Source organism: Monodelphis domestica, chromosome 3, assembly GCF_027887165.1.
Source record: "Monodelphis domestica isolate mMonDom1 chromosome 3, mMonDom1.pri, whole genome shotgun sequence".
NCBI classification, from domain to species: domain Eukaryota; kingdom Metazoa; phylum Chordata; class Mammalia; order Didelphimorphia; family Didelphidae; genus Monodelphis; species Monodelphis domestica.
The window spans coordinates 82,447,044-82,457,009 of NC_077229.1; positions in this window are offsets into that span (position 1 = coordinate 82,447,044).

Sequence of the window (9,966 nt, forward strand, 5' to 3'; positions counted from 1 at the left end):
TTCCCTTTGTGAACCTGGGGAACCATGCCCAAGTCTCTCTGTGAAGTCTCTTTATCAACATTTCTTTGCTCTGGTTCTCTCCTTTCCTGCTTTCTAGCTGTTTCTTTACAGTTATCATCACCATCATCTAGACTTGACAATCATTAACTAAAATAAATGTTTCTTTATGTATAGAAATGAAAAAAGAGGATTCTACATGACACTGCCATTCTCTATTACATATAGCTCATTTTAAAAAGCTCATTAAAAATAAAGTTTATATTAAAATTATCATGGTAATTCCCACACTGCCATGTCTGTTTCTGTCTCCTTCTGAACTTCTATTTTCTTTTATGTATTATTATTATTTTCTCTCTTTCCTCTATGATTCTCCCTTAACCAAAAAATGAAATAAAAGTCCTTGTTGGTAATAAATCAATCAACTAAAGTACCTACTCTGTGCTGGGTACCAGGAGGAAGTACAGAGAATGAAATAAATGATTCCTATTCATGAGGAGCTTATGACAATAAATGCATATAAAAATACAGAAAATATAAAGTGAATACATACCAATGTGTGCACTGTATGCAAATATAAATAGGTCAGTAACGGATAAAAGAACAAAGACTAAAGATTGAAAGCCTTCAGATACAAAACATTTTCCACCCTAAAATGGATGAAAGACTTAAATATCTTAATTTTCCAACTGTGTTTTCATTTCTTGCTCAGATCACTTTAAAAAAAGTCTTCTTTTCAATATATTTTTATTTCATTAGATATTTTCCAATTACAAGTAAAATTTTTAAACATTAATTTAAAATTTTTTTGATTTCCAAATTCTCTCCCTCCCACTCCCATTGAGAAAGCAAGTAATTTGATATCAATTATACATGTGAAGTTATGCAAAACATATTTTCATATTAGCCATGTTGCAAAGAAAAATTAAAAAAAAAAGCATGCTTCAATCTGCACTAAGTTCATCAGTTCTCTTATTGGAGGCAAATAGCATTTTCATTATGGATCCATTGGAATTATCTTGGATCATTATCTTCATCAAAGTAGCTAAGACTCACAGTTGTTCATCATTACAATACTGCTATTGATCTCCTGGTTCTGCTCACTTCACTCTACATCAGGTCACATAGATCTTCCCAGTTTTTTCTGAAACCCTTATCATCTCTCTCTCTCTCTCTCTCTCTCTCTCTCTCTCTCTCTCTCTCTCTCTCTCTCTCTCTCTCTCTCTCTCTCTTTCTCTTTAAACCCTTACCTTCCATCTTGGAATCAATACTATGTATTGGTTGCAAGGCAGAAGAGTGGTAAGGACTAGGCAATGGGGGTCAAGTGACTTACCCAGGGTCACACAGCTAGGAAGTGTCTGAGATCAGATCTGAACCTAGGACCTCCCATCTCTATGGCTCCCATCAGTGGCTCTCAATCCACTGAGCTACTCAGCTGTACCTCCTTATCATCTCTTGTGACATAACATTCCATCACAATTACATACAATTTGTTCGTCCATTTGCCTGTTGATGGGCATCACGTCGATTTCCATTTCTTTTCCTCCACAAAAAAAGCTGCCATAAATATTTTTGCATAAATAGGTCCTTTTCCTTTTGCTTTGATCTCTTTGGGATACAGACCTAAGTATTGATGAGTCAAAGGGTATGCACAGTTTGAATGTCCATTGGGCATAGTTCCAAATTGTTTTCCAAAAATGATTGGACCAGTTCATGACTCCACCAACAATGCATTAGTGTCCCAATTTTCCCACAACCCCTCCAATAGTTGTCATTTTCCTTTTCTATCATGATAGGTGTGAGGTGGTATCTTAGAACTGTTTCAATTTATATTTCTCTAATCAGTAGTTATTTGGAGCACTTTTTCATGTGACTATTGATTAAATTCACTTTTTGTACCAGCAATTTGTGTCTTCCTCCATTCCCCCTCCTACCTTTATTGCTAGTTCTTCGTGTTTTTTATTCTATTTGATATGTATATATTTTTACATATAAGAGAATAAAACACACAAAAACCAGCTATAAAAGAGGAGTGGGATATAAGGGAAGAGGGGTTGAAGGAAGGGGGTATGGGAAAAGGTCCCTAGAGTGGGGGTAGAAGTCCAAAAGCAATGTAGCTTGTGGGAAATGGGGACAAGATTGTCTTGAGCCCTCTCCTTACATAGCAGCCCTGGAACCCATGAATCTGTCCTCCACATAGAGGGTCCAGACATCAGGGTAGAGAGTTTTGATGAGTTGTAATTAGGAGGCAGATTCAATCTTGCAGGGTAATGAGATTTCCCAATGATGAGTTTCATAGTGAAGGAAGGCAAAATGAAGTTTGAAATCCATGTAGCTGGAGGGAAATGGGGGCAACAGGAAGCTACTAGAGTTGATTAAGTAATGGAGTCACATGGTCATACCAGCACTTAAGAAAAAGTATTTTGGCAGCTGTGTACAGCATGGACTACAATGAGGGACAGAGTCAAATATAGTCATATAATTAAGGTTAAACAAAATAGATCCATAAAATGGCCATATGTAAAAATATGCTTCTTTTTGCCCTTCTAGCCTGTCGTCTGTTTCCCATGGGGAAAGAAATAAGCTTTTTTCTCAGCCTTCTGAATTCTCTTTGGTTACTGTGAATATCAGGGATCTCAAGGCAAGTTTGCTAGGTAAGTAGAAGTACCATAAGAGAAAGACAACAAGTGGTGGGTGCCAAGGGAGCCACTACTTCCCCCTTCCCTCATACATTCATGGTGATGGCTCAGGATCCTAAGTCCAAAGGTCCCAGGGAACCTCCACCTATCATAGCCAGCAATGAGAGAAGCAAATCATGTAGAGCATGAACTCACCATCTTCAATACCATCTGTACCCACCACTGAGTAACTAACTGCCATTGATGGTCCAGGAAAACTTAAGAGTCCCAGAAACAATAACAAACCTAAGACTACCATTCCTATTGCTCCAGCTTGGCCCCCCTCCCCCCCAGGGGAACAATCACATTGCACAGTGGAAAAAGCATTCCTATCATAACTGCTGAACAGTTGTAACCCTGTATAGCTAAAGCAGCATCCTATGGGAGAGGGAGGAAACGAATGGCATTTGTCAGGGAGAGGAAACATCACCTCCCTTTACACCCTGATAGAGACAGTCCAGAACCTTGAGTCCAGCCCTGGCAGTCATTATGTAGGGAAGCAACTTTTATATCTTCCTCATCCATGAGAACTTATGGATACCTAGAAAAGAAAGTTCTCAACCACAAAGTCCTCAGCACTGTCAAATAACTCAACATCAGAAATGGATATGGCTTTATCTATGGAAATAACATTAAAGGAGATGCATAATCAATTTGCTATTAAAATAAAAAAGATGCATACCCATTTCCTTTGCTACTGCTGCATTCCGAGCACCAGGAAGTCCTTCTATCTCTTGCTACTGAAATTTATATTTGTTGCCTCTCCTTTATTAGACTACAACTTCCTTGAGAACAGAAAGTCTTGCTTTCCAATTTGTATTCCTTGTGCTTTGCATATAATAGTTTTAAAAATACTTTTTCATTCATTCATTAATTCAAGTATTTCACAGATGCTTTCTTTTACATTATTGTTGTTGTTCAATCATCTTTCAGTGATGTCTGACTCTTCATGATCCCCTTTGGGATTTTCTTGGCAAAAATACCATTTCTTCTCCAGTTCATTTTACAAATGAGGAAACTGAAGCTAAAAGCATTAAGTCACTTGTCCAGGATCACACAGCTAGTAAGTGGCTGAGGCCAGATTTGAACTCAGAAGATGAGTTTTCTTGACTTCAGGCTTGCCACTCTAACCACTGTACCACCTAGTTGTCCCTAGCACATTATTGTAGTCATCATTTAAATTGTTCCCCTAGTTTTGTTCACTTTCTTTCTATTCATAGATGTCCCAGATTGCAATCTCTGAATTTTTATTCTTTTTGTCATTTCTTAAGGGGCAAAAATATTCCATTATATTTAGATACCATAATTTTTCAGTCCTTTCACAATTGATGGACACACCTCAATTTTTAAGTCTTTTCTATAACAAAAAGTGTTGATATTAATATTTTTGTACATATGAATCTTTTACTTCTGTCTTTGGTTTCTTTGGGTATAATCCTAGTATTAGTATAACTGCATCAAAGAGTGTGTACAATTTAGTGACTTTGGGGATATGGTTCCTAATTGCTTTCCAGAACAGATGGATCAATTCATAGTTCCACCAGCAGGGCATCAGTTTGTGCCCCTTTTCCCACAGCCTCTCCAACAACTGTCATTTTTCTTTTTTTGTCCTCTTTGCTAGTCTGATAGGTGTGAAGTTATTTTAGTTTGCATTTTCAGCTCTCCCTTTTAAAAGCCAAATTCAAGGGCATAGTTCCTATATATAACTAGTCATAATTCAATCAATCATCCTCAAATGTGGTATTAATGGATTTGTTTCTACCTGATATAGAACCAGGTAGCCAGGATTAAGGCCTCACTTTTTAACCTTGAAAAACTGATTAATGAGTTTTCTGGGCTCACCGTTTACACAAATTAGATGAAAAATCTAAAGAGGAATAGACAGCTCTATGAGATCAGAGGAAGAAGAAGGAGATCTCTTTCAGATGGGGAAATCAGGAAAGACTTCATAGAAGTCAAAGCATTTAGCTAGTTCTTGAAGGACACAAAAGATGATAATAGTTACAGATGGAGAAAAAGGATACTCTAGACAGAAAAATATTGAAACTGAGGCAGTAATGCATCCAGCACATCAGTCTTGTCTTCCCCTTAAATAGAACATTTCTTAAGGGCAGCAATCTTTTCATACTCCATCTCCTCCTCCCAACTCCTCCCTAATTAGGCAAACAGTAGGTGTTTCACTAGTTAGTATCTACTGACTTAGCTTGAGGTAATGAAGGGAATGAGAAAAAAATATTGATACCTCTTCTATTTGAGGAGGGGATGGTTGAGGTTCTGGACAAGCCCTAAACCTATATTGACAGGAATTTTTTATATAGAATAAATGAGGTCTTGTTTCTTCTAAATTACAGATATGAGAACTCTGGAGTTCTATATTTTTGTGTTAATGAATGTTTGTTGAATTTAATTTAATTGAACCTTGAAGAGGTGAGATCCATTAGCTTTTTTTCAGAGTCCCTTTGAAGGGGAAGGGATACTCATGTAGGGAGCCACTGTAACTATTGAGAATAATGTACCATCCAAGAGAACTTCATAGACGCACAAAAAATCACAGCTGAAAGGGGTCCCAGAGATTGTTCAGCACAATTTATATGGGAAGAGGAATTCTATCTATAATCATTGTTAATCTACTTGAAAACCTCCAAATGATCAAGGAACTCACTCTAACTGAAGTGAAGTAGAAGACTAGATCATGGGATTGAAGGAGATTGAAGAAGTAGGAGTTTAAAGAAATTGAGGTGCTATCATCATACATGTTGAAGTTGGTAATGTAAGAAAGAGAGCTCCAGGGGGTTACAATGGGAAGCTAAGCTGAAGGAGAGATGAGCTGAAGAGCAGTGGAGGAGGGGCAGAGAGAGAGAAGCTCCAACTGTCAATGGTCTTCCAGCTTGGGAGGTGGAGGAGGAAAAGAGGTTTTCCTGGAAGCTGAGAAAGAGCCCATCCCTTTGGGACTGGTTATTTCTTCTGGGATCCCAAAATACCTCCACTAAGGCTCAAGAACAGCTACCTGAATTCTCAAGGGGGTTTTGGATTTGGATTCACACTGGCTAGGACCATCCAGATCTTTCCCTGAGATTTCTCTCTTTCCCTGACCTGTTCCTAGACTCCTGAATTAAAAGCTAGTTAGCTGAGGAATAGGGATCAACCAGCCACTGGCCAAAGGAGGGTTCAAGGCATTCAGCCTTGAACCCCGAAAACTTGAGGGGGGTAGTATGCCAGAGGGGACCAGTGTTAGGGTTTCCTACTCCCCACTTTCCTTGCCAGACACCCCTACCTCTCCTTCCCTGTGTGAACCCAAATAAATTGTTTACTACTTTAGATTTAGGTCTGGCTGGTTTCTGATGATGGGAAAGGGAACAGAAGATTTGGGGAGAATCACATCTCTCCCCAAAAGGAGAAGGCTTGCTTAGGATCACAGGGGTCCAAACTGCCTAACCTAAGGAACAACATCTCTTCTTGATAGTGGGGTGACCACAGGTTGCTGAAGGGAAGTGACAGTGGGTCCTCCATCTCCCAGCAACTATACTTGGAGGAGACATATTCCCTCTGTCAGGGGGACAAGACTTGGCTGCCTCTCTCCCAGAAAAAGAGGGGGGAAGAAGAATCTTCTCTCCCTCTCTCCCCATTTCCCTCTCTCCTTCCATTCCCCCTCTTCCCCTCTCAAATCCTTCTATTACAATTTTCCTAATAAAAAGGCATTAGTTGGAGAGGAAGGGAAAACATTAGGTCAGTTGTTGAATTCCTTGAGAAAAAAAGGAGAATGACCTGGGTTAATAGACCACAGGCACCATGATATAGATTGGGTAAAAGCAGGAGAGGATCCTGACTAATGGTAGTAATGATAGAGTATAGAAGTAATAAGTAAGGAGTATTCTAACATCTCCTCTGGAATGACTGTTGGGGAAGTGTGTGGATGTTTGAGTGAAGATATAGCTAGTGATAGAGTGGATGACTAAGGATGTGTGTCACCTAGGGAAAGCTAGGCCTCTGTATATGTTAAAAGATGGAAGAAACATGAAAGAAAGAGGAAAATGAGTGAAAGTTTATTAGCTATGGAATAGGAAATCCAAAGGGTAGGAATGGAAGGAGCAGCCAGAATTGGAGTAGGACATGAAATAGATGGGGTTGAGAAGAATGGGGATGAGAGAATGGACAATGGTGGTTGGGAAGGATGTTTTACTCTTAAGGATGTAGATAGAACAAAAGGAGAGAACAAGTAAAGATGTAGAAAGATTTTGAGTTATGAAAAAGGAGAGAAAAATAAATTAACGATGAATAGCTTCAACATTTTTGGCAGAGTGGGAGGTGAAATTACCTGCTGAGAGAGATGGAGTGAGATGGCACTGGGAACTTCAGAAGATTTAGTGAGATAGAGAAAATTTGAGGAAAAAGAATAGCAGTGAGGGCTGTAAATCTTGAAATCTCTCAGACTTGTGAATGTTAAAAATTTTCCCATCGGGGAATTCTTAATTGGAACAAATTTCCTACTGAGAAACATTCCCCATTTTGATGTGAGAACTCACCAGGATCAGAAATGGGAGGACCTCTATTCCACCCGTACTTAAGACTGCTTTAGGGCAGAAAATTCCTTGCTAAACAAAGAAAGTACTTGGATCCATGCTTATGGTGGGGCAAGGAGTTCTTTGAGCCAGGCCTGTTTTTAGAATTGATACAACGAGATGCTAGGTATCTAAAAGGGTCGGGCAAGTTTTGTCTTAATGAGATTAGTTGACTCAGCTGTGTTTTCACTGGTTCAGACTTACTGAGGAGATTTGTCGACTTAGCAGGAATTCAGATGGGCAGTCCTTTGGAAAGAGTCTACAGTGATTGGTAGATGTAGGGACTTAGGGGAGGTGACATGGGAGAAAAACCCCTATATAAGAAAAAGCAGAATCTCTTGAGGAGATAAAGATAATCCTTTTGGAGGATCTCTGATGAGGACCTGCTTGGGAAGAATCTCTTGAGAGAGGCCTTTTGGAACAGTCTCTGGCTGGAAGGCTCTCTGGTGAAGTCAGCTGAGATGAAGCTGGCCTGGTGTCACTAAAATCCTTGTTTAGTCAGACCTTGTGGTGAGTGTTAAAAAACTGATTTCTCTCTTAAGGCTCCGGTCTAGGCCATATTGGCTTGAGGCCCTTCATACTTATTCCTTTCTTACTCTCTCTCTCTTTCTTTGATTACTCATTGTGTTGTTAATTAAAATCTCTATAAAACCCAATTGACTTGGGTATTTGAATAATTGGGAATATTTCCCTGGCGACCACCTTATATTTGATTTAAAAACGAAAACATTGTAGTGAAACATATTTCTGTGGTCAAATTTACTCACTCTCTCTTATAGCTATCACAATTTATATCTTCCACCATTTTAACTCACTACAGTTTAAGACTTCAACCATTTTAAATCTCACAGGGCCTACTTGAGCTTAGAGAACATGAGTTTGTAATGAATTCAGTTGATATGGCTTTGTGATTTCCACTATTCTTGGCACTCAGCAGCAAAGGGAGTAGGAACAGAGAAGGCAGATGATGAGAGTGATCCAGGACTGAGGATTGGCAAGGGGTAAATGATGGAAGTCCAAGGGCAAGGGAGACAAGAGTAGAAGGCAATGTATAGTTGATCTGATTTTCCTTAAGGACAAGACAAAGAGAAAGAGAAAGCCCAAAGTAGAGGTGATGGGCTGGGAGAACAGAGAGGATGGAGAAAATGGAAGTTATGATGAAGAAGAGAATTTAGGAGCCATGAAACAAAGGGAGTAAAGGAAGGTTTGAAAATTATGATCAGAGAGGAATTTCAAAAGCTCAGCAAGGGGAGATACAGTTATGGGTAACCGAGTATTAAGCTAAAATTATCCCTGGGGTTACTGAAGTATATATAGCCTCCTCTCTGTCCTGCCTTCTTCCTCTCCACCCAAGATGATGCCTTCCTTCTGAGGTTACATTCCATTTACCCTATGTAATTTAATAATTGTTTGTATGTCATCTCTCCCATTAGACCCTGAGCTCCTTGAGGACAGGGGCTGTTTGTTTGTTTTTTGTTTTGTCTTTTTAAAAAGTTTAAAAAAATTCCTGGCACTTCACACAGAAGACACTTAAAAAATGATTAACTATGCTTGTTGCATGACTTGACTTTAAAGAAAGATTTAAGTTATAGAAAATGAGGAAGTTAATGAATTTGAACATCACAGTGTTCAAAGGGACATCACTGTGTATATTCAGATCTTCAATAAAAATAACTCACATTTATCTGGTATTTTAAGGTCTAGAAAGGAATTTTTCCCTCAGTAATTTTATGAGTCAAGTCATACAAGTATTCTTTCCATTTTATAGATTAGGAAACCAAGACTCTGAGGGGTAACGTCATTTGCACATGATCACCCAGAAGAATTGACACCAAGGCTTCGCCCACTCTGTCACATTCAGTCTGTTAAGGCAAATATGAAGGCAAGGCTTAAGGCACAGGGGAAAGCTATGGGCCAGTCACTAAAGTCCTGAAGGACCTGAAGGCCAATAGATTACCACAGAAAAGATCTGGCCTGAGTGATAGAGTTGCTGATCCTGTTCCTGAAGAACCTCTAAGGAGTGGTGGTAGCAGAGGGGGGAACAGAGTGGTGGCACTGGAAGATAAAGGGAATTGCTTATACTTCCTCCAGGCCCAGTGTGTTGGGAAGTACTGTGTGAGAGAAGGTGCTGGAGGTAATGGCCAAGAGTGCAGTTCCCATGAGCACAAGAGGATGGAGAGAGGGAGGTCTCAAGAGCCCAGGGGAAGGAGAGAGCAAAGAAAAAAGGGATCAGAGAGGGTTCAGTTGGGTGAGTATGAGATTATATAGGGAGAGAAAGCATGTGTGACTTTGAGTCACAATTCAGGAGGCAGAAAGTGCAAATTAGGTAACCATAGCTGGGACTGGGGAAGAACTAGCTGATCAGGGCCCTCCACCATCCAGGGTCTTGGGATGATGGAGGGAGGCTGTGAGTGCTCTCCAAACACCTAGAGTGCTGGGGAGTGGAATCATGCCTTCTCCAAGCCTGATTTTATCATCCACAGCCTATGCATGGGAAGTCAGGCTGTTAGGTAGTGCAGTAAATAGAGCACTGAATTTGGAGTCAGGAAGTCCTGAGTTCAAATTTGTCCTCAGATACTTAAATTTCTGTGTGATCCTGGGAAGTGCCTCAGTTTCTTTATCTGTGAAAATGGTGATACTCTAACTCACAGGGTTGTTGTGAAGATCAAAATTGAAAGTACTTATTAAGGGCTTTGCAACCCCTTAAAGTGTGAAATAAATGCTATTGTTGT